Source organism: Lissotriton vulgaris, chromosome 2_1 (assembly GCF_964263255.1).
Source record: "Lissotriton vulgaris chromosome 2_1, aLisVul1.2, whole genome shotgun sequence".
Classification (NCBI taxonomy): Eukaryota; Metazoa; Chordata; class Amphibia; order Caudata; family Salamandridae; genus Lissotriton; species Lissotriton vulgaris.
The window spans coordinates 1,236,017,649-1,236,039,426 of NC_141687.1; the positions used below are offsets into that span (position 1 = coordinate 1,236,017,649).

The 21,778-nt window shown below is 46.7% G+C and overlaps 1 protein-coding gene across 1 annotated transcript in view; it reads left to right on the forward strand.

The window, feature by feature from the left end:
• Window positions 1–21,778, forward strand: part of LOC147732424 (uncharacterized) — a 2,559,122-nt gene that overhangs the window by 622,159 nt on the left and 1,915,185 nt on the right. The window lies entirely within an intron of this gene.

Sequence of the window (21,778 nt, forward strand, 5' to 3'; positions counted from 1 at the left end):
TGGGGACACTGTAGTGTTCCCAAATAAATTATAAAGGACGCCGCAATGTGCCAGTGCAGCACGCAGCCGCCCTCAAGTTAGTGCCGCCTGGTCATCAATGCTGCTTGTGGACGTTTTGCAGCAGGAGCGCTCCGTGAGCCACTCGGCATGCGTCTTCTTTGCATCACGCCATCTTGGAGTTGGAGCATTCAGATATTCAGATTGCCGGTTATGGAGCGTGATGTGTCCTTCTTCTTTTTCTCTGCCAACCACGTTGTATGCGCTGAATAAAGTTTTACGAAGCCAGTACCAGCGTCGAAATAAGAGGATCGTCAATAGCGCAACCGTCGTCTGTAGCGGAGTTGACTTCCAAGTCTCTTTGTTTGCACTGTGTTTCGGTTTGGTTGGACATGGACACCTCGCGGACTCATGTGGTGAGTTGGTAGTATTTAAGCCCTTTAGTGCTGCCATCGGCCGTTGTACGTTGCGAGCACTACCTCCGTAGTGCTGCGCACATCCAACGGCTGACGGGGCCCCACCCGTTTCTTAGAACGTTCAGCACTGGTGCTGAACGTTCGACGCAAGAAACGGGTTAAGCAAACTAGAGAGACCTTCCATCTTCAGGGGCGTAATATTTTCTCCAAAGTTCATCCTGTTTGTCACAAGTCTCCAGGAGCTGTTTTCTCTTTACTAAGTACATTTTGCGACTTTGCAGCACCTGTCCATCATCATCACGGTGACAGGCACACCAATTACATTTTTGTTTTTTTTATGTAGCTAGTTGCAGTCAAACAACTATATAAAGAAAAAACGTTTTGTTTTTCTCGTTTGTCATATGCTCTTTGGTAAGCCTCAACTAGTCATGTATTTTAAATGTAATTTTATTGTTAGTTTTAGTTGTTCATCCCTGCTTAAGGGATGGGAGTGGGTCTTAGTCCCATGTCCCTTCTTGACATGAATTGCCACTGTGTCTACACTTGCCACGTTTGGTATGGGTGTTAGTCCCATATCCACGCCTTTAGTGTCTTCATCTGTGTAGTTAAGGGGTGTTTTCCCATTTACATATGTAGGACACTCCTGTATTTTTTTAGGCGTGTTTTGGGTATCGTTCTCACCACCTCTAAGTTTGTCCTGTGTGTAAGCCACCCTGCGCCTCATGTTGTCTGGATGTGTGTGTAAGCCGCCCTGTGACTCACTTCTTTTTATGTCAACATGTGTGTGTGTAAGTCACCCTATGCTTCACCTTGACGTTATGTGTGCGTGTGCCACACTGTGCTGCTTTTGCTGCACAAGTTTTTGGGTGTCAGTCCCATGCAACATTATCTGCTTCACTTGAGTGTCAGTCCCATGCAACACTACGTGTTACACTGCTTCTGTTTAGGGTCAGTGTCCCTCACATGAGGGGTGGCGTCTTTCTCTTCGCCACGTTCTCCTTATATGAGGAGTACTTCTTTGGGTGCCATTCACCCACTGTGTGAGTCTTGGGTACGTTTTCGCCCTTTACTCTTTTCACGTGTGTCTTGCTCACCTTTTATATGTGAGCTCATTTTAAACTATTTAACTTTTCTTTGTTTACTATTAAAGGAGGAGGATGGTGTTAGTGTGTGTTTTTATCCTTTCATCCTTCTGTACTCTTTTTTGCTTGTCTGTTTCCATTCTCGCTAAGTGTTCCATTATGCATCCCTGGGTCTATTGACTGCTGTCATCTTTTGTACAGTACTGTGTATAGTTGTTTTCATTTTAGTTTGGGTCTTATTATTTTACAGTGTAAAAGGGAGAGAATATGTAGTATCCTCAGGTTATGTATATGTGTTCCCTTTCTCTTTGTAACTAGCTGCTCAGCCAGTGTGAGTGTTCCATGTAGAATGTTGGTGTGAGTGACATGAGTAGAAAGCTTGGGTGCCTGGTGTGTGAGTGTTGTCAGTTGGAAGATGGGCTGCGCAGCTAGGAGGCTGCTCCTGGTGGGGCTTGCTGTAACATCTACTTATGGACTCAATAAACTACATCAACTTCAACTCAGCTATGTCTACTTTGTCTCCTGTTGAGAAACAGGGAAGTCCCACTGGTTAACCACAAAGGTGGTTAGAGTTATTATGGTGGTGCCCAGAATCTTGTTTTTTAGCAATACCAATCACACAAAAATATATTACAAAACGTTTTACACAACTTATTCAGCTAGACATAGGCCAACCATTGTAGAAAAGATGTCAAATACCATTTATACCTATATAGCACATGTGTTACTTATCTTTGGTCAAAGTTAGAGAAAAAACAGGAAAAATGTTTTTAGAAAAATATATCATTTGTGTGTTTATTCAAGATCACAAAATTATCGCAATGGTAACAAATAGTTAAATTTTTTTTTACAGTATATCAATTAAAAACATATAGGATCAAAGCTATAAACAAAAACAATTTATACAATGTGAAGTTAAAAATATTCGCAAGAACGGGGGTCGACGCGGCGTTTCGGTTTTGGAGAAACAGTTAATACCTTCTTCAGGACCAAGTTCTAAAAAGAAACACACAATTACTTTTTTGTGTTTACAGATATTTTTGTTTTGCAGACCAAACACATTTACAAAAACAATTCCTGTTGGCTAAAGATATAGAGCATATTATGACTATTTAACAGTTGGCACTAGTCAAAACCTAGTTGTTGGTAACTTTATTGGTATTGTCAAAACATACCAGCTTCTATAGTGGTCACCATTAGTAAATACCAGCATGTGCTTACAGGGAGATATTTGCACTATGTTGTCACCTGATATGTGATTTCTAACAATGGCATTAGTTACCTGAGTTGAAATACTGGCTTCCAGATAAATCATAGAGGACCAGGCGCCCGATTATAAAATCCGGGTGTTAGCTGAACTGCATGTTCTCATGACTTTGAATATAGCATGGGCAGTTCTGATGTCTGTAGATAAATGACAGTAGAATATTCGTAAATGTACTAATTGCTATGATTTTCTAGGCGTATAGAGTGGTAAATGGATAGTTTTTACGCAATGCGTCTACCTTGTGCTTTCAATGGGCAGGGTCACGCTCTGGTAGTAGGAGCCACCGATATTGGTTTTCTGATTAACTGCAGATAAATAAATATCTATTACCATATTGTTTTCCAAGGGGTGATTCCCAAATGTCCTGGAAAGTTCTATCATTAACACTTACCCAGATTTTAATCACTGGCAAATCGTTATTACACGAGCTTTTTCAATTGGCTTGTGTTGAGGTCGGCATTCATGTGTTGACGGGGGTTCTCCTGACACTGTTGGTAGGGAAAGGGATTTTAATGAAAGGATGCTCCTATTAAATTGATTGCTATAGTTTGCCGTCAGGTACCATGTGTGTACCTACTTGTGTTATATATACACAATAATAGTGCATTGCTTATGGGGGCTGCTGTGCTATATTTACCATTTCTATTGGCCCTTCGGTTCATTATATGTTCTACATTATTTCACATTGTTTCTATTCTGTTTCTAGATATTACTATGTGAACTGATTTAAAGCGTTGTGTCTGTGCATAAAGTTCGATATATATGTTGCTCTCAGTGTGTTAATAATATCGAGCCTGCAGGTAATTGAATCTTCCTGTTTAACCATATACGTCACAGCGTGGGTGCAATTGCACCGCCTGATGTGGATCATGTCCCATCGGGTCTTTTGGAAATGTACTCCGTATTTTAAATCTATATAACCCGCCTCGAGTGTCCCAGTTATATTGTTCGGGCGTACAGCAATTTAATAGACACGTGTTCCTAGGTGCTAGCTCTAACAACGTGTATTCAGTATGGAAGACATTGCGGGTAGTATTCTATTACGTTACTCTGGGCGTCCTGAATAGTAAAAAGCCTGTCACAATTAGGTTACTTAGAGTTATACGGTGCACTGCGGATCTTTTAGCCTGCATATTAACACAAGCATTGGAAATGCAATAGGTCTCGCATTAGGAAAGTTTGAGCTATTGGTCTTATAAATGAAATTTTTATTTTCTTTATGTGTTTGTTAAAATAGCTAAATTAATAGCTTTGTCATTTACAATGCCAATAGTTATAACTTTTGCAAATGTGACACCTATAGCATTTGTAATGCAACATGTTTTTTATTTACGTGACTTAGATGTATTGATATTACAAATAACAATGTTTTTTTTTTTTTATTAATTGTTAAATAATTTATTTAATTTGTAATGGCAATAGCTTAAACTTTTGTAAATAACTTTTGTGAAGATTATATTCAGTGTTTTTTATTGTGACGAAAATCCAAGAACAGAAGTGAAATATTAACATCTTTTTGTGATTTGTAATAAAGCTTGAAAGCTTGAAAACAGCTTGAAACATTGAAAGAACATATTTGAACCAGTGATGCTGTGGTGCTGCTGAGTGATGCTGTGGTTGCGCTGAGTGACGCTGTGGTGGTGCTGAGTGATGCTGTAGTGGTGCTGAGTGATGTTGTGGTGGTGCTCAGTGATGCTGGGGTGGTGCTGAGTGATGCTGGGGTGGTGCTGAGTGATGCTGGGGAGGTGCTGAGTGGTGCTGTGGTGGTGCTGAGTGATGCTGTGGTTGCGCCGAGTGATGCTGGGGGTGGCGCCGAGTGATGCTGGGGGTGGCACTGAGTGATGCTGGGGTGGCGCTGAGTGATAATGTGGTGGTGCTGAGTGATAGTGTGGTGGTGCTGAGTGATAATGTGGTGGTGCTGAGTGATGCTGCGCTGAGTGATGATGTGGTAATGCTGAGTGGTGCTGTGGTGGTGCTGAGTGATGCTGAGTGATGATGTGGTGATGGTGAGTGGTGCTGAGTGATGCTGGGGTGGTGCTGAGTGATGCTGTGGTATTGCTGAGTGATGCTGTAGTGGTGCTGAGTGGTGCTGTGGTGGTGCTGTGGTGGTGCTGTGGTGGTGCTGTGGTGGTTCTGTGGTGGTTCTGTGGTGGTTCTGCGGTGGTGCTGAGTGGTGCTGTGGTGGTGCTGAGAGGTGCTGTGGTGGGTCTGAGGGTGTGTGGGGTGTGAGAGGGTGAGGGGGTGTGAGAGGGTGAGGGGGTGTGTGAGGGTGGGTGAGTGTGTTTGTGTGTGAGGGTGAGAGGGTATGTGAGGGTGAGAAGGTGGGTGAGAGAGTGGGTGAGGGTGGGTGAGAGGGTGAGTGAGGGTGAGGGGGTGTGTAAGGGTGAGGGGGTGTGAGGGTGAGTGAGGGTGGGTGAGGGTGTGTGAGGGGGTGTGAGGGTGAGGGGGTGTGAGAGTGAGGGGGTGTGAGAGGGTGTGTGAGGGTTTGAGGGTGAGGGGGTCTGAGGGTGTGTGGGGGTGTGAGAGGGTGAGGGGTGTGAGGGGGTGTGTGAGGGTGAGGGTGTGTAAGGGTGAGGGTGTGTGTAAGTGTGAGGGGGTGTGAGGGTGGGTGAGTGTGTGTGATTGTGAGAGGGTGTGTGAGGGTGAGGGTGGGTGAGGGTGGGGGAGAGGGTGAGTGAGGGTGAGGGAGTGTGTGAGGGTGAGGGGTGTGTCAGGGTGAGGGGGTGTGAGGGTGAGGGGGTGTGAGTGGGTGAGGGTGGGTGAGGGTGAGAGGGTTGTGAGGGTCTGAGGGTGTGAGAAGATGAGGGGGTGTGTGAGGGTGAGGGGTTGGTGAGGATGGGTGAGTGTGTGTGAGGGTGTGAGAGGACGTGTGAGGGTGAAAGGGTGTGTGAAGGTGAGAGGGTGGGTGAGACGGTGGGTGAGGGTGGGTGAGAGGGTGAGTGAGAGTGAGGGGGTGTGTGAGGGTGAGGGGGTGTGTGAGGGTGAGGGTGTGTGAGGGTGCGTGAGGGTGAGGTGGGTGAGAGGGTGTGTGAAGGTCTGAGGGTGTGTGGGGGTGTGATAGGATGAGGGTGTGTGTGAGGGTGAGGGGGTGTGAGGGCGAGGGTGGGTGAGTGTGTGTGAGGGTGTGAGAGGGCATGTGAGGGTAAAAGGGTGTGTGAAGGTGAGAGGGTGGGTGAGAGGGTGGGTGAGAGGGTGAGTGAGAGTGAGGGGGTGTGTGAGGGTGAGGGGTGTGTGAGGGTGAGGAGGTGTGAGGGTGTGTAAGGCTGTAGGGGTGTGAGTGGGTGAGGATGAGTGAGGGTGAGAGGGTTGTGAGGGTGAGTGGGTGTGTGAGGGTGTGTCAGGGTGAGGGTGAGAGGGTTGTGAGAGTGAGTGGGTGTGTGAGGGTGAGGGTGTGTGAGGGTGGGTGAGTGTGTGTGAGGGTGAGAGGGTGTGTGAGGGTTAGAGGGTGTGTGAGGGTGAAGGTGTGTGAGGGTGTGTCAGGGTGAGGGGGTGTGAGGGTGAGGGGGTGTGAGGGTGTGGGGGTGTGAGTGGGTGAGGGTGAGTGAGGGTGAGAGGGTTGTGAGGGTGAGTGGGTATGTGAGGGTGAGGGTGTGAGGGTGAGAGTGTGTGAGGGTGAGAGGGTGTGAGGATGAAAGGGTGTGTGAGGGTGAAAGGGTGGGTGAGTGTGGGTGAGAGGGTGAGTGAGGGTAAGGGGTGTGTGTGGGTGAGGGGGTGTGTGAGGCCTGGTGTCCAAACTTCTTAAGCAAGGGCATGCTGGCTCATACCCATTGAGGCCATTCTGGAACTAATGAAAGCTGTTGAAGTTAAGAATACAGGCAATGCGGGACTAGCCCGAAATTACAACTTGGTCCCGAGCATGGGGGGGAACTAGAGAGTGCTGTTCCGTGGTGCAGCGAAGTGCACCGGAGTGAGCGGGCAGTCAGCTCACTTACTATGGTGGTCCCAGCATGGTGACCTTTAGGTGTGAATGAGTTACCAAGATGGTGTATGCGCTTGGAGTGGTAATTAAAAAATATAGATAAACGGTATGTGAAAGGGCACATACAGAAAAAAAAAGTATAATGGTAGCAAAATGAAACCGACGAGCACTCCAAAGAAGTTTTTAAAAAGTGTGAATTAAAAAAATGGGAAGGGCCGTGCAGCAAGGGTTGGCAAATACGGATGGGGGAAACAAGAGTGGGTTGTTTTTTTTTATAAAAAAAAGCCAAGCAGGGTGGGAATGGGTAGAGGAATAAACAGACTAGCTAGGTGGGGTGAGAGCAACATGGAGAGAGTGGGTGGTAAGAGGTATGGGTGCGCGGGGAGAGAGAAAGAAAAAAAGCATGCAATCCCACAGTGTTATCAATTTCCTGAATGTAAGCAAGCACATACTGAGAAGAAGACGTGCGAAGTACGTGGGTGGGGCTTTAACTCCATGTCAAGCAGCAAGGGTCCAATTATGTGTTTTTACTGTGAAAGAGAAGTTTAGAATGAAAAAAAGAGGCTTGTAAATGTTTTGGCTACAACAAAACGGACGTTAGGTCAGACAATAACGTAGTCTTAATTAAAAAAAAAAGCTCACGAAGCCTGATGCCAAATATTAAATCGCGTGCCTTATGCAGGAGTGATGCACGTGGTTAGCATAAGCTCGCCCCGTGGTGCAGGATGTTGGACTCTTTCTACCCCAGCCTTCATGCTTTGGAGGACGGTAAACTCTGTGCCATTAAATGATGCAATAGTTGCATCTGATGGTTACAGTGCTTAGAAATGACAGAAGCGCATTATGAAGCGCTGAATAAATAAATATGTTTGTGGAAGGAGCACAACAGAGGGAGGAGAGCCGAGTACCTGAAACACATAAAAAACATAGCCACGAAATAAATGTTGCATATGTGCCGCTGGCAATGGAAGCCCAGAGGTTAGTACTAGCGCCGCAGTTGTGTTTTTTTAAGCTCCGTTAACTGGACATGCACTAATAATGCAGACAGAGAAATGCCGTTGCGAAAACTGAATTAAAAACACGGCAAAAGCAAAGCATTGGTTATAGTGGAATAAAAAACACTGATAATGCGGAGGAGAAAAGCTGTAGCGAAAACACAATGAAAAATACGTGACAATCAAAGTAGTTGTTATTGCGTAAAAAATGCCAAAGTTAAATAAGAAACACGCAAGAAACACAAGGGAGGAATGTTGGGGTCATTAAAGTTGGCCGAGTGCGCAAAAATGCATTTTTAGATGGTGAGTTTTTTTGGGAAAAAGAAACAGGATCAGAAACCGTAATTGGCACACTTATTTTTTAAACACCACGAAGTGTGGAGCAGGCAAAAGCTATAAATAAGTGCCACGATGCTTCGAGAGATTCTTAGTGCATGTTTAATTTGACTGGTGGAGTCTTAATGTACCAAAACGCTGACCAAAATACCCCAAAGGAGGACACATGTATAAATAATTTACAGACTGTGTAAAAAAATGTCCAGAAAACAATACGCAATAACTTTCGTTTCGAAGTAATCCAAGGGGGGCTGGTAAAGATGGACTTGTGTCACAGTCGGGATCCACAAGTCAGCATGAGGCGACACTTAATCACCGATTTAGCAAGTCAAACCAGTCCAAAAGGGCAGGAAATGAATGCAGCTCAAAACAAGGGCATCATGGAGGGGGCATGGGAGAGAAGCGCACAGGCAACAGAACGGGAGGGGGAGGATGGAAAACACAGAGAACGGGAGGAGGCGTGAACAAAGGGTTGGGGAAAACAAAACAGGAGCGAGGGGGAACGGATGAAAAGCAGGCACCTCCTTTAACAAATATAGGTTTCACAGATACCAAAAATGACAAGGTCAATTTTTACATAATAAAAATGAAGAAAACCTTTGACGATTATCGAAAGAGTGGCTCGGATCCATATTCACGGGCTGGAACGTCTTTGTTTAGTGGTTATTGCTCGTGGGTGAGCAGCTGCTTAAGCAACAAGACGGAGGGAAGGCAGAGAAGGGGAGGGGGGAGGAGAAATGCGACACGGCGGGCAGGGGAGGGGCGGAGCGGGGAGAGGGTGTGAAAGCAGCAGGGGCCTGGCAGACGGCTGAGGGAACTGAAGAAATGCGACACGGCAGGCAGGGGAGGGGGCGGAGCGGGGGTGTGGGAGGAGTGCAAGGCAGGCGGCTGGGGGCATGTGCACGCGCTTTTAAGCTCGATGCGCATGCGCATTGAGCTTGATTTTCACGGGCACTGCAAGGAATCGCCACGATTCCTTGCAAGTTGGTTAAAGACTGTTTAAGCCCCCATAGTCTCGCAAGCTCGATGCGCATGCGCATCGACAGGCAAGACCTAAAAAACAGGGATCTATTCAGCGCAGTGCGGATAATATGCGCAAGGAACCAGTCGCGTTCAGCTTACCTTAAAATTCGAATTCGGCCTCCCTGCTCCTACTCCGGCAGCGTTTCGTGGATTCTGCAAAAATTAAGAGTATGGGGTAGACGCGGTTTGGAGCCTTTTTATGGTCCGAGTCTGGTCTCCTGTACACGTCGGGCCAGCCCACTACAAGTATTATTCATTAAATACTTCAAAGGTTTGGCCTTCACTTTTTACAAGCCTGAGCTCCCAATACAAAGTGCTTTGGTTGCCTTCTTGTCTTAAGAGCTCAAATAACATTGTAGTAATTTTTCTAATTGTGACAAATAAATGCATCAAAAAAGTGCTCCAAGCCTTATTTAGTAAATGAGTCGAGTGATGCTGAAACGTACAACAGTTCTTTTGGAAGCGCTTTCCATCTGTCAAATCAGTAAGACACACCATTTAGAAAAGCATAAACTGTACTAAATAAATTAAATTGAATCAGGATGCCAGTTTGTGTGCTCATAATTAGTTTCTCGTACAGGTAGCCATGACACCCCTCAAACTGACACACACTGTAAAACAACAGTATTCCCCCAACAAATTGAAGAATATAAATAATTTCTCTACATGCTATAAAACATATATTGTTAAATCTGTCATTAGACAAGAACCTTTTCTTTTTCCAAAAAGACAAACAAACACACAGACACACATCCACACCCACCATCACTTACACAGAGAGAGCTGGTATAGAAGGGACAGTGGTTTTACTGCAGTGACATTTGGTCGTGCATTAGGCAAGGCCTCTGCTTTTACCCCAAAAGTTTTTTTTAAAATTCACCCATACACACACACCATAATTTATTAACATTGTTGATTGTGGGTGGGGTCATGACATTCAAGAGGTAAATCCTCAAGCGGGTCATGATGCACCACTCTGCCATACAAAATGGCAGCAATTAGCACACTGTGCTCAGCTAATTTCCGAATTTGGTTATGCCATGACACTTATTCCTGGGCATTTGCTTATAAAACAGCATTTAACCAAAACCATGATACAAAGCGGTACCATTTTTCAGTAAGTTAAAACCACATTGAAGAAGCCTTATGACTGTCAGCAGAGATGTTTTCCTGTGAAAAGTAATGGTAACGTGCAATTCATGAGAAAGTAAATAATTAGTTTCTCATTTCAGTGTTGCTGCACTCTGGTAATAATATAAACTCACTCTAGAAATAAATATGTGATTGCACATCAGTACAGTAGCTCTAAATAACATTTGGTATTGGCCCACATGTATAAGGTCTGTCCCTTGACAAAACCTTTATTTGCCAAGCCACACTATTGTTTCCACAAAATATTCACACATAATATACAAATATTGAGTGGTTTGGACAGCAGGCTTTATCCTTTGTTTTGTTACAATTTCATTTGCATTTTGCTTCTGCCCACCACAGCATATATAGTATGGGACAATGGGTTAACACGCTTTGCCCATTGACTTCCTTCACTTTGAGTGACTGCACAAAGTCTTTGCAATATTGTTTCATGCGCTGCAATCTCTTTCTCTCAGTGACACACCTGGTTGAAAGTGTTTTATGTTAGTTATTTTTTTTAATTAATTTTTCATACTAGCTATTTATTTATGTACTAAGGGAGCGTAAGTAAATTCTGATATATTTTCCATCTCCTTTTAGAAATGTGTTTAAAAAGTGTTCAAATAACACTGTCAAATGACAGAAGCCTGCAATTTTTATGGCACATTAGCTGGTGAGTTATTCTTGCCTACTTCACTAAAACTAATAATAAAAATAATAATAATAATAATAATAATAATAATAATAATAATAATAATAATAATAATAATAATAATATTAATAATAAATAAAACTATTTCACTAGTAAAGCAGCCACATCAATGACTGCTTTTTAATGTTAACGTTTTTATTGTAAGCACATAGCAGCCATTTCAGGTGCTTCATGTTTTCTTTTTCTATTACATTTTGTAGCATAAGTTTGCAATAAAAAAACAGAAAAGTAACCATCGCTAAAGCCTGCCCAGGCCGGACCTATTGACTTTGCCAATGCATTTTTGGCCTATTGTCCTTGGCCTGTGAGCTTTGAAAGACCAGTCAACAAGTTAAGGAATACCTTTTTGGGAGGTCAAAAGCACTTCTATTAAAAAATGAAGACTTCAAAGTTCGCTGGTTCTGTTATATATTCCCGACACTCCTCATAAAAGTATCCCTGATCCCTTCTGGTGCCTCCCCCATTGTAGCGCGGCTGGGCCTGGGTCAACTTGGCCACAGCAGTGCAGTGAAATAAGGCACGACACAAGTACTTTCACTATCGTGGCCGGAAGACCCCGAGTGGTCTCCGGCTGTTTATTTATCTCCTCGGGGTGAGCCCGCCCCAAGGGGTGTGGGGATGCGTGTAGGTTGCAACAATTTAATAGAGGGCCCAGATGACTCTCAACATTACTGCTTTCTTTCAGTTCTGGACATCAAGTCATCCCAGTTCATGGAGAAGTGTATACAAAGTCTTTCAGCTGCTGACTTGACGCCGGATTCGGCCGGAGGCCATACTTCTGGCTCCAGACCCTGCAACCAGCCGACGCACTGGACGGGACACTCCCAGACGATGCAGCAGTGGTGTCTTGACCCGGCGACCATGTAGAATCAGCAAAGCCCTGGCTGACTTGCCGGGGTACTTCTGATGGTGTACTCCCAATGCTGGGTGAGGAACGAGGGGAGAAACTTGGAAAAGAGTCTGGATCATCAGACACCTCTTGATCGAGTGCCCTCTCAGTGGTCTTCTTGAAACTGGACACATTCCTTGTTACGGATTGCTGTCACTTTTGAGCAGGGATCATAGTCCCTTGAACACCTACAACGATCCATACTTCTGGCTCGTAGGGCATCCGGAACTTCCAACCGGGGTGTTGGTCTTTGATCACCACCCGGTCTCCCACTCTTAGTTGAGGTTCTTGTGCTCTCCGGGCTTTGCTGGCCTTCCGATTTGTTGTCTCCCTCCTTGCTTGACAGGCTGCATCATCCCGCTCCATGGGCACCCACGTCGGGTGTGACAGGATACTGTCTCATGGGGCCCGCTTGAACAGTAGATGAGCTGGAGCACACTTGGTGGTGCTATGAGGGGTTTGTCGGTAGGCACCCAGGAATTGATCAAGAGCTGTTTCAGCATCTTCTCCACTCTCCACTGCGATGCAAAACGCACGGTTAAGTGTCCTCATTAGACGTTCTACTTCACCGTTCACTTGTGGCCATAGCCGGGTGATCTTCCGATGCCGAATTGCTTGATTTTCAAGATACTCCCGAAACTCTCTCCCTTGGAAAGGTCCGTTGTCGGACTTAACTTCTTCCGGTATTCCCATCATTGCAAAGGTTCTGTCCAGGACCCTTTTCACCTGGGGAAAAGCTGTCGACGACACCACTTCGACGATGGTGAACTTCAAGAATGAGTCAACCATGACCAGCATGTGATGTCCGTCTGGGAAGCTCCCAAAATCCAGGCTGAGGTGTGTCCAGGGGTCTTGCTTGGCTCTTCCATGATCACGGGTGCTGTCACGGGGTCTCCTCCAATGATCATGCAGGCGTGGCACTGTCTTACCATCTCCTCCACCATGGAGTCCATTGCTGGGAACAAGACCTTGTCCCGCAACCTGGCCTTGGTTTTCGCATTTCCTTGATGGCCGACCTGTGCCAGCGTGAGATCCGTCCCTGCAAACTCTCCTGGACCACTATCAGGTGTCCTTTTAAGACAACTCCTTTGACCCCCACACTGAGTTCATTACGGACCTGCCATAGTTGTTGGCGGGCATGGCTGACCTCGTGCCGGAGGATGCGGGCTCCGTCCATGAAATGGGCCTATCCATTGTTCTCCAGCGCTTCTCTGACTCAGTAGAGAGTGGGATCTTCCTGAGTGGCCCGACCAATCTCTTCAAGCGTCATTGCCGTGGGACAGGCCCCTTGCGACACCATGTTGACAAAAGCCTCGGTGCAGCAGGTGTCCACCGATGATGCGATAGCATCGTGGACTCCGGGTGACGAGACAGATAGTCGGCAGGGTTGTGGGTCCCTGGACGATAGATCACTTTGAAGTTGTATGCTTGCAACTGAACTGCCCACCAGCCAATCCTCGGGGTGCTAGCTGGGATGAGCCTGCAAAAAGTTGGAAAAGCCGTTTGTGGTCGGTCTTGACATGGAACTCCTGGCCGCACAGATACGGATGGAAGTGTTGGCACGCCCATTTGATAGCCAACGCCTCCCTCGATTTGGGCGTATCTGGTCTCAGTGTCAGTGAGAGCTTTGCTGCCGTGTTCTTGAAGGAGGACCGCTCCTAGGCCCACAGGGCTGGCGTCGATGACAAGTTCCGTTCATCATCTTGGGTGGAAGTAGGCCATTACTGTCTTGTCCAGCAACCCCGCTTTGATGTCTTGGAACGCTTTGTTGACCGCCGGCGTGCACTCCCACTCATGATTGTGGCGTGTAAGGACCCGTAGTGGCTCTGACATGGCTGCAAGATTAGGGATGAAGCGCCCACAGTACGTGGCCATGCCAAGAAAACTCCTCACTTCGGTGGGGTTTCTTGGTGTGCTGGCCGCTCGGATGAATTCGGCCTTCTTCGGGTCCACCAGGAGCCCTTCTCAGGTGAACGTGTATCCAAAGAAGTCAACGCTCTCCTGATAAAACAAACACTTGAACTTGTGCAGAGTCAGCCCGCAGTCTGCCAACCTCTTCAGAGTGGCTCGGAGGTCAGAGTGGTGTTCCTCGAGCGTGTTTGAGAACACAAGTATAACATCACTGAGATTGATCACCCCTTGCAGCCCCAACAGTGCTTACCGGAAGGCATTTTGGAAGACCTCGGCAGCTGACGATACTCCGAAGCTGAGCCTCTTGTACCTTCAGAGGCCAACGTGCGTCGAGAAGGTGGTGATATACCTGCTCTCGGGCTCCAGTTCCAGCTGATGGTAGCCGGCGTTCAAGTCTAGCTTTGAAAGCCACTTTGCCCCATTTAGGTCTGCCACAATGTCGTCCATTGTGGGGGTGATGTGACCTTCTCTCTTCACAGCGGTATTTGGCAGCCTCTTGTCGACACAGAGCCGAATGGTTCCTGATTGTTTGGGCACCATGACCAGCGGGGACACCTACGGAGTGGTGCCAGAGACCTTTTCGATCACATCTAGCTTTTCAAGCTTTCTCAGCTCCTCCTCAACTTGCGGGCGTAGGTTGAAGTGCACCCGCCGGTGCCTGAGGACCACAGGTCGTACCGAAGGGTCAATGTGGAGCTTGAACCTCTTGCCCTTGAGCTTCCCCAGTCCTTTGAAGAGAGCCAGAAACTCCTTCAGCATCGCTTCCGCGTGGGAGTCATGGACCTGATTGGCGAAGAAAACAAGTCCTAGGTCCTCGGCCGTGTGGCCTCTGAGTAAGGTTCCATTTTTACCCTCAGTGATGTGGAACCTCGTCTCGGTGGTGTAGCTTTCGCTGGCGACGGTGGTCTGGATGACACCACGGAGAGGTAGCGGGTCAGTCCCCCCTGTACGTGTAGATTCAGGCTGTGGGTGGTGTAAGTGGGGGTCGCAGTGACAGGTGGTCATACTGTTCTGAATCCATCACATAGACAGATGCACCAGTGTCAATGAGGTCTTGTACATCAGTGCCTTCGATGGAGACTAAGTAAATGGGAGGAGGACTTCGACAAGTACCTGTTCTGCTGACGTACGACACCACAAATACTTCCTCGTCCTCATACATTGGGCGTCGTTCCTGTGGCTGGCCTTCCGATATTGGCGGTGGGTCGTCGAAGGAGATTTGGCGAATACGTTAGGACATGCTTCTGGACCTTGACAACATTGGTCTGAATAGCCCACCTCAGCACACTTTGGTATAGTGGTTTAGCCTTTCCGCAGCAGGAGCACGTTTTCCCTATGGCCCAGCAGTCGGCTGTGATGGGGTGATCCTCACCACAGTATCCACACGGTCCACCTGGTGGCGGTCTGGGCACCTGGTGAGTCTTCGTGGAGCTTCTCTGGATCACTTCCACCCTTTCCTCCTTGATTGGCGGGTGTCTAAGAGCATGTGAGGCGGCCACCGGTGTGTCTAGGGCTGCTTCCATCTCCTCTGCTCTGACGTCCGACAGCTCATGGGAGCGGGCTAGGACCAGGATCTCGTCCAGCGAGATTCCAAGTTGCCGGAGGATTAGTTTGCGCAGGAACTTTGAGCGGCAACCAAGGATAATCTGGTCTCGGATCTCCTCCCACTGGTCAGTAAAGGGGAACATGCTAGCCAGCAGATGTAGCAGTGCGTAGAACATATTGACAGATTCTGAGTCAGTCTTCCACGCCCTCTTGAACTTTGAATTTCTCGAAATCGTGGTTGAGCTGGGGGTCAAAGTGTCTATTGAGCGTGTTAGGGAGCGTCTCGAACAGGTCATAGATCTCTGCACCCCAATAGTAGATGAGGAGTGACCGTTTCACAGTGCCATCTTTTTCCCTTGTCACCTTAAATTAGTGGTTGAGTCATCCAACCCAGGCCTTCCATCTTAGCGCGGCTGTGGCAGGGTCTGAGGCTTCACTGAAGGGGGTAGCGGTGCAACTGCAGTGTGACTATGCACTGGCGGTGGCAGATTGGCACCTCCGTCTGGCTGGGCGGCCACAGCAGCCACTGGTGGGTTGCTCATTGTGGCCGTGTGACGGTGTGTGTGAACAGAGGCGTGGCCTGTTTGCCGATGGTTTGCGCTTGAGCGAGTGTCGTATCACGTAGTCTTGTGTCATGCACGTTGTCTTGCGTCACGAGTCGTCCGGCGGCTCCACGTGCGCAAAGGGAGAAGGGCGGTTTGCCCTCTGGCGCACCTTTGTGGTGGAGATAGCGAGTGATTGAGGCAGGCCTGTGCGTCATTTTGCCTTGATGCGGTTCTCCTTTCCCCAGTGCCTTCTGCTATCTCTCCCTTTTCTTTTCTTTTGCGCTGCAGTTGTGCAGTCCTGTCAGTGGTGCTTGCTTCATGTGCCCCAGAATAGCCAGCTCTTCACTTTTCCCTTTGAGGAGAATCGTCCCCACACGCTGAAGTACACAAGGCACTCCTCAGTAGAGTCAGGGCTTGCAGACTGTGGGTCCCTCATGACCCTGTAGGGGCACACAGTGTCAGGCACAGGCAGCAGAGGGGGCAGCTTACTACTGGGGCCTTGCAGCACAGATGCTGGCGGGTGGGCGCAGACGCGGTAGATGGTCCCAGGCAGGGGCGCGGGGGCAGACGTAACCCTCGGATCAGCCCCCTGCAGGTGGGGCAGCCTGGGCACAGCGAGGTACTCTGAGCACTCTCTCACTTACCCGCGAGACGCAGGCCACATGAAAAGCGCTGCCAGCTGAACGCTCTCCTGTTGGGCAGGGAGATTTGTGGGCAGGCCAGATCTTCGCTGTGTGGGCAGGCACTGAGGCGGGCAGAGGCCGCAGACGATGAGGGCCACCAGGAGCAGCAGGTGACAGGCGAACCAGAGTGGCGCGGGTAGGCACCACGCGCTCTTTGAAGGACACCACACAGGAGCGGACGGAGCAGGGCAGCGCGGGTGGGCTCTGCACGCTCCCAGCAGGGCTCTGGAAGGTACGCCAAAATACACAAGTGGTACTATCGGCCTCGTCACCAATTTAGCGCGGCAAGGCCTGGGGTAACTGGGCCACAGCAGCGCAGTGAAATAAGGCACGACACAAGTACATTCACTATCGTGGCCGGAAGACCCCGAGCGGTCTCCGGCCATTTATTTATTCCCTCGGGGCGAGCCCGCCCCAATGGTTGTGCAGATGCGTGAAGGTTGCAACAATTTAGTAGAGGGCCCAGTGGCTCTCTACACCTGTGTCCATCTAGCACAATTGCAGTTTTCCACACAATTACACCTTTGGTACTTAGCACCTTGTTCACACATTTGACAAACATCAGTGTGTGTACTGCATCCATCAACGTATATACTGGTTCACTATTAACTTAAATCGTATTTTATGATGCCTTATCACTGGGTTAAGTGAACACCAGCACAAAATGATCCATGCTCTGACCTTGAGTTGTGCAGAGTTGCATTTCTTTTATCTTGTGATCTTTTGAGTAATTCTTGCACAGCTACAAAAAATGTACAAATGCCGCAAAACTGTACGCAAGTTGAACTTTCAAATGAAAATCAAGACTTTCACAATATGGCATGTTAGTCATTTTCAACATTTGATACATGATTGTAAATTGCTATATCTGTTCCTCGCGAGTTTAGAATCATTCACAACTAAAATCTATACAATGTATGCAGTTATTTACAAACTCCTTTGGGAGTCAATGGTATGACAGTTTCGCAGTAATCATGTGGCAAATGCATATTCTGCTTTAGCATCAAATAACACTTTCTAAGCAGAATAACTATTCTTGGGTTTAGGCATGGTGGAATCACAAATCACTGTGAACTACATGAAGGTTAATAATACGAAACAATAAAACGTTGGTAGCATAACAAACGGTTTACAAAGCCTACTCTACATACGCTTCCCAAAACTGCCTTAAAAAAGTGCAACTCTTCACATAAGATTTACAAATCAACACGTCATGGATCGCTACAGATCAAGTAAAATGCTGGGATTGCCACAATTAAACACTAGTAACCATCATTTTGTTACACCTTTCTCCAAACCTCAAATCACTTTCAAATGATACTTTTTGGATCTAAACACACAAATCTCTCCACATTTATCATAACCCTACAATTTGACCTTCTTCTTATCAACCCTTTCAAGGGGGCCCAACTCCTTTGGACTCCAACATTGAATATCTGGCTTTGGAGTCTGTCCTCCTGTTCGGTACTGGCTTCTTCTTCTCTCTTTCACCTTCCGCAGTGCAGCATCTTTGGTGCTGCAGCGCAAGCTCAATGTAATTCTTTCCATACTGCAGTCAATAACTCCTTGCTGCAGTTTTAAACTTCTGCAACTTTTTACAGATATTTGGGATGTTATATGTGTTCTGTGCAAAAGGGGTAGTCTGCACCAGAAATTACATACAATGGCATTTGACCATGCATTGTCAAGGTTGTTCTTTTAAAGTAATTGAGCGAAACGTGAAATATTTGGTCCAGAAATGAAAAATTATGGATTCATAAATTATCCCCATCTTTCTATTAATACATTGTCCATATCCTTCCATTTCTTTACCAAATATTTCACTATTCATTCAATTAATTTGTAAAACGAGTATTTATAGTTAACAAATGTAATCTCAATAATACGTTTTACTTGCATAAAGTTTACGTGGTTTATTGGATACGTTTACTGTAGCAACAGTTTCACCTACAACGCTTTCTTTTCAATTATTTTTATTTTTTTCAGGCCAGATTATTTAACACACAAAAATCATAAATTTCTAAAAATGTAACACACAGGCCGCCTGGAGGAACATGTACCAAAAACAAAAGAAGAGGATTTACAGTATTATTTGAATTTAAAAAGACTCCCAGCTGAAATTATTCCAAAATTATTTGAAATTTCCCAAAGGAAGGACGACCTCTAGCTTTTGCCAAAGCTAACTCAAATTCATGAATCTGTTGGATGATGGCACACCATCCAACAGCTTTTGGCGGGGCCAAGGAAACCCATAGAGAAATGGGAGTTTGTGCAAATTCCCGAACCGCATGGCAGGCACCAAGAGGGATTTACAGGTCAAAAACCGTAGGCCAGGGATGGGTGGGTGCCCTGCTAGGGGCCCCCAAAGTTGCTTTCTACATGGAAAGGCTGTTGGAAACCAACATCATAATCCCGATGGCAGAAACGCAGCCCATAATGGATTATGATAAGTATCTGACTGAGCCCGTCAGAATAAAGTCAGATTGACCAGCCAGTTTACACCCTGACCACCAACGTTGAAATTCGGCGGTCAGACTGTAAACCTACGGTGTTGGTCGGTCAGCCTCCAATGAGTGGTTGAAGGCTTACCAATCAACTTTGTAATGAGGCCCAGAGTCCTATTTGAGGTAGAAATCACTCCCCATTGAGAGATATTATCTTGGGTATAATATAGAAGATAAATTGTCCGAAGCTGTTGCAAATTCAAATTAGTAGAGTGTACAGATCAAGTATGCCTAATGTGCTGTGAATCTCTGAGAGAAGGTTCTCAGATGACAGAGACCGACTCCATTTAGCAGCTAACAGGGCAGTATCATCCAAAACATATTGACAGAGACTTGGTGCAACATGCTGATCAAGGGTTTCCCAGTGGATTTATAATACTGCAGCGTTAGTTCTGAGCCTTCCATATCAAATTGGTATTCACATCCTGACAATAGATAGTCCCTAATTTCAAATAGCTAAAAGAACACGTGACGAGGGAGTTCATAACTATCTTGCAAACCCGAAAAGGATAAAAAACCATTCAGGTTATAGAGCTGGTTCAGTTCATGACATGTCCATACCCTACAGACGGGATTGTGGAAGATTGGGGGGAAAGCGGGATTGCCCCAAAGTGCTGTATCTGTGTTCAAAAAAGCTATTGAGTATTTAGCGCAAATCCCCAGCCAAATATAAATGATATCAGGTATTATCTTAAAGAGTACCTGTTAGACCTGGCACTATTGGCGTGGGTCTCCCTTCCATTTTTGCTGTTGCCTCATGTGTTTTTGCTGGTATTAGGTGCTTTGGGCACTGTGCCACTGCTATCCAGTGCCACAGTGCAAGTGCTCCCTATTGCAAATTGATGTAATAATCAGTGGTTCCATGTTTGGCTATTTGGTTTACTTGTCAGACCCTAGTCTAGTGCACTGAGTGTGCCCAGGGCGTGTACATCCAAATGCTGCTGGTGGGCCTGCAGCACTGGTTGTGCCACCCACAGAAGTAGCCTTGTAAATTGTGTCTAAGGTCTGCCATTGCAGAGCCTGCGTGCAGTCTGGTACTGTCAGGCTGACTGGGCACGTGCACCCACTTGCCAGTCCCTAAAACTTCCCTTTTCTTCATTTCAGTCGCCCCTATGGTAGGCCCAAGGGTAGGGTTCATGGTAAGTATAAGGTAGGACAAGCCCTGATGTGTGTGGCAGTAGATGCCGATGGAATGGCAGGGTGACAATTTTCAGGTAGGGTTCAATTTGTGGAGTAGTCAGAAGCAAATAATTTGCTCTGACTCCAGGCTTTAGCACCTCTACTTCCTCCCGTTCCTGTGTAGCTAAGCCCAGGAAATTATCCTTAATCCATTTGACGTCACCTTTCTACAGCAAATTTGGGAATGTATATAAATCTGCCCTACCCAGTTTAGTCAGAGTGTCTTTGATGTATGATAACCAAGGGATTTTATTTGCTCTGTCAAGTGCCTTAAAATCTTTAAGAATAATGTGATTCAATGTAATTTCAGTGTTGAGCCAAGTTTTAGCCCAGCAGATCACTGGGGCCAGGTGTAACTGATCTGTATTATACCCCAGCCCCAACTTTGTATGAATCAAGAGTGTTGGGGTAGATTGGGGGACCGCTAACAAGGATCTAAGAAATTTATTCTCAACGGTCTGTAGTTTACCTTGAGGTAAAAAACCCCATAAGGAGGCACCATACATTGCTATTGGCAGGCATTTGGACTTGTACACTGTTAGCAGAGCCTCTATTGGACGTGATCCCAGGCGTTTTGCAAAGCCCAGTAGGGCTGAGGTTGATCTGTTAACAGTGATACCTTTCGCATTTAATTGAGGACGCCACGTACCCCTTTCGTCAAAAATGACACCTAAATAGGTAAATACCGGGACCCTAGATACCTCCTCAACGTTGCAGGTAAATCGTTTTATTTTAGCAGCTTTAGACTGTTTACTCGCAACCATCACATGTGATTTTTTATTGTTAATCTGGAGATCTAGGGATTGCATGAATTCACCAAAGGCATCCAGAAGTTTCTGGAGCCCTATACCTGTGCGGGCCAATAGCACTGCGTCATCCGCGTAAAGAAGTACTGGTACCACAGAGTCCACTGCACGCGGTATATCTGGTGTTGTTCCTGTCAAAGATTTTTCAAGTGAGTTTATGTAGAGGGTGAACAGGAGGGTGCCAATATGCATCCCTGTCTGACACCTCGTTTGGATCTAAAAAACCTAGTGCACCCACCCTCCTTAACGGTTCTAATGGAGGCTAAAAGTCCTTGGTGCAGGACGGCTAGGAAGTTCACCAATTACGGGTCTATCCCCATATCAGACAGGATGGTCCAGAGCTTGGCTCGATTGACCAGATCGAAGGCCGAAGACAGATCCATAAAGGCCATGTATAGGACGCCCTCCTTCGCTTGGGTGTTTTTGCTTATTATCATATGAAGGTTGAGGCATTGATCGAGGGTGCCTTTTTTGGCCCTGAACCCATATTGAAGGTCAGAAAGGACCCCCATCCCCTTCAGGTGATCTCCCAGTCTCTGCAGAATGACTCTGCCCAAGATCTTGACGACAGAGTCAATCAGCGAGATCGGCCTGTAACAAGCAGGGTCACTCCTCACACCTTATTTAAAGACGGGTATTATTGTGGAAGTAGCCCAAGGCAGGGGGAACCCTGAAGTAGCTGTGGAATTAAAGACGTTAGTTAAAGTCTTTACCCAGAAGTTTATGGGAGTCCTATATAGATTTGCGGGGACGCCGTCTGGACCAGGCGCCTTGTTTCTCGTCATCTCCTCTATGGCCATATGAACCTCAGCCTCCTTAAAACATAAAGGAGGAA